The following is a 4,010-nucleotide window of genomic DNA, read 5'->3' on the forward strand; positions in this document are numbered from 1 at the left end:
GCCAGGTCCGCGGGCGCCGCGGCGCTCGCAGCTGGGGCTACTCTCACCGGCGCCGGGAGCGGCCCCGGCGCCCCCCTACCCTGCCCTCGTCGGGATGGGGGGGTACACTGCTTCCCCCCTATTCGGTGCGCGGCGGGTCTCCCCATGTCCGCACACAGCGGGCACTTAGGGGCCGCCGCGCAGTGGCTCGCGCGGTGGCCTTCGGCACCGCAGCGGTAACAAGCACCGCTGCGGTCCACCGCGGAGGTGCACCGCTGCCTGACATGGCCCGTCTCCAGACAGCGGTAGCACTGGAGTGGGCGTTGGGCGAGGACCTCGATCCTCGCCGACACCCACCCCACCACGATCCTCCCGACTGCTTCTAACTTCCGGGCAGCCGGAAGAGGGCACCGTGCCCACACCGCTCCCAGGCCGGTGGAGGACCGCCGGACCTCCCCGGTCCGGATGTCCCCCTCAGAGCAGCCACCGGCCTGGGCCAGCGCCCTGGCCACCTCCTCCCGGGTGACCGAGTCGTCCAGCCCACAAACGCGCAGCTCCGCGCTCTTTGTGGGCCGGGCGACCCTGACACCCCGGGGTGCCAAGGCCTGGCCCAGCTTTTCGGCCAGTCGGTCCGCCCTGGCTGCGTTGTCGGGGCCACTCACGCGCAGCATGAGCGCCCCCGTCACCGCCCATCTCGGGCGGACCGACTCGATGGCGAGTGCGGCCAAGGATATCTTTTTCTTGGCCGCTGCCATCACCTCCCCGTAGGAGACGCCCCCCCCCCCCTCCGGGACGGTCAACATGACTGCTGCCGTTGAAGGGGGGCGTCCCAGACGGGGCTTCGCCCTCCCCGCCTTTCCGTCCCTCTTCGAGGCAACCGGCGGGGGAGGCGGCGGCACCCGGGCCGCCCTCCTCGCCGTCCTTCCCGCCCTTCGGCCCAGGACCTCGGTCCACAAGGGACCGGATGGGGGCGGCGGCGGAGGCATTTGTGCCCCCGCCGTCGCCCCCACCACGGCACCCTTGCCCTTCGTCTTTGCCGCAGGGCCCGGAACCGCGATGGTCCCCCCCTGCGGTCCCCCGCCCCCCGGTTGTTTCCCGGGCCCGGTCCTCGGTCCCGCCGGCGCTCCGCCCTTGGGGCGAAGCGCCGCCCGGATTTCGCCGCGGATGACGGCCATCATGGCCGCCATCTTGGCGTCCATGAGGAGCACGATGCTCCTCATGGACGTCGCTGGTGTGGGGGGAGCTCCCGCCTTCCCCCTCCCACACGTGCAGTCGCCCGTCGGCCCCGGATGAGGGCGCCTCCTAAGGGCGTCCGTCTCCCTCCGCGAGCACGCAAGCTCGTCTTTCAGAGCCTCCACACGCTGCCTCAATTGGGCGTTCGTGTACTCCAAGTCAGCTGGGACACGTCGTCCCAGCTCCTGGAGAGCCCTCCGCGCCTCCGTCGCGGCCTGGCCAACCGACCTCGCGGAGGCTGTAGTCAGCCCCCGCGAGGTGGCGGCCACCTTCTCAATAGACCTCAGGGACGAGGCAATACGGGCCGATACATGGGCCGTATCCTCGTCCCTGAGGTCCTCCTCCCCGTCGCTCACCGTGAGCAACGGTGGAGCAGCGGACGTGGACGGAGCTTCCTCCGTCCTCCGCCCCTCCACCGTCCTGCGCCTCTTTACGCCCGCGGCGCTGGTCGCGGACGCCAGGGACGAGACCGACGCCGTCTCGTCCCCCTCCTCGAACGGCGCCGGGTGGGGCACGAGTGCCCCCTCCGTCGCCACACTTCGCGCCACACGCTCCGACCCCCCTCCCCCTTTTTTCTTTTTTGGAATATTACTCATTCTGTTCCCACGCGTAGGTCGGAAAGTAAGTCGATCCGGGCAGAGCCGCCATACCCGGGCAGGCCTAAATACTCCGGGGGGTCGGCAGGTACCCCGGAGTTGGCCGCTTGGGATTGGGGCCTCCCCCCCAACCACGCATCCCATCACCGCGCACCGTAGCTTAGGATTGGAGGGCAATTTATAGAGTTACCATCCTCGCGGCCCGGGCGGTAAAGCCAAGGCCCCCGTCCCTCCTGCCGTCACGTACCACTCTCAAAGCCAAAAGAGGAATTGGGAGTGGGTCGTTGCGACGACCAACAGGAGTCTTACGGTGTGGTTTGTCATCGGGCACCTCGGGTTTGCCAGTCCCGTACTGTAGCAACAAGCTACAGCCCCTGAGGGAACGCCGCTGGGACTTTGAAACTTTCGGCACGTATCGAACAGTTCTTCTCTATTATCTCGAGAACGGACACGACGACCGTACACTTTGAGCACACAGCAGCGTGTTTTAGCATGCCAGCTACACGGTGGTGTGCCTAACGTGTGGATAGCTCGAAATTTTCGTTCCGGACCGATGTGACCGGGAAGCATCACGCCGCTGGGACTTTGAAACTTTCGGCACGTATCGAACAGTTCTTCTCTATTATCTCGAGAACGGACACGACGACCGTACACTTTGAGCACACAGCAGCGTGTTTTAGCATGCCAGCTACACGGTGGTGTGCCTAACGTGTGGATAGCTCGAAATTTTCGTTCCGGACCGATGTGACCGGGAAGCATCACGCCGCTGGGACTTTGAAACTTTCGGCACGTATCGAACAGTTCTTCTCTATTATCTCGAGAACGGACACGACGACCGTACACTTTGAGCACACAGCAGCGTGTTTTAGCATGCCAGCTACACGGTGGTGTGCCTAACGTGTGGATAGCTCGAAATTTTCGTTCCGGACCGATGTGACCGGGAAGCATCACGCCGCTGGGACTTTGAAACTTTCGGCACGTATCGAACAGTTCTTCTCTATTATCTCGAGAACGGACACGACGACCGTACACTTTGAGCACACAGCAGCGTGTTTTAGCATGCCAGCTACACGGTGGTGTGCCTAACGTGTGGATAGCTCGAAATTTTCGTTCCGGACCGATGTGACCGGGAAGCATCACGCCGCTGGGACTTTGAAACTTTCGGCACGTATCGAACAGTTCTTCTCGATTATCTCGAGAACGGACACGACGACCGTACACTTTGAGCACACAGCAGCGTGTTTTAGCATGCCAGCTACACGGTGGTGTGCCTAACGTGTGGATAGCTCGAAATTTTCGTTCCGGACCGATGTGACCGGGAAGCATCACGCCGCTGGGACTTTGAAACTTTCGGCACGTATCGAACAGTTCTTCTCTATTATCTCGAGAACGGACACGACGACCGTACACTTTGAGCACACAGCAGCGTGTTTTAGCATGCCAGCTACACGGTGGTGTGCCTAACGTGTGGATAGCTCGAAATTTTCGTTCCGGACCGATGTGACCGGGAGGCAATACGGCCCTGAAATTATTAAATATTTGTATTTATTCGTCCTGTGGTATGCTACTAACATATATGTTTCATTTATTCTTTGTTCGATTGGTCGTAGTGCGCTGTATCGTGATTTGTTCGGAATGTGGTTTTCCGTCTAAGTTCCAGCGGGTCGCCCGGGCGGTCTGTCGTTGCGGCGGTTTTCCCCCGTAAGCGCGCGTGCTGTGGACCGTGCGTCGCCGGCGTCCCGGCCGGCCGTTCGGTACCTATAAGAGACCGAACGGTACGGGCGGCCGGTCGAGGCAGCGTCGGGCGCTTGGCTATTCTTCGACCTCGGTCGAGAAGCAGTCATCGCTCCTTGAGATTTTCTCAACTGTTTTCGCACCGTGTTTCGTTCCGCTACTATTTCTCTATACAGCAGTGCCACGAGTCGGTGTCTTTGACCGAATGGCTCTTATGTGGTATACGCGTCAAAGCGACGCTGATAGACTTTTATACACGAACGTGTATAATCGTACTTTACTATGCATCAACTCTTACAGTCCGAGCGATTGTATAAATTGTTTTAAACTAAAATTGTCGGCTCCTCTCCGTCGAGAGAGGGCATTTGGGACGACACGAGCAAAGATTGAAATACGGGTGTCTGAGATCGATGAAACCGGCGTTCGTACGTACTTTCTCGATATGAATAGTAACGATAGGCGCTTTCT

The sequence above is a fragment of the Ptiloglossa arizonensis genome, unplaced genomic scaffold (genome assembly GCF_051014685.1).
Source record: "Ptiloglossa arizonensis isolate GNS036 unplaced genomic scaffold, iyPtiAriz1_principal scaffold0217, whole genome shotgun sequence".
In the NCBI taxonomy this organism is placed as follows: domain Eukaryota; kingdom Metazoa; phylum Arthropoda; class Insecta; order Hymenoptera; family Colletidae; genus Ptiloglossa; species Ptiloglossa arizonensis.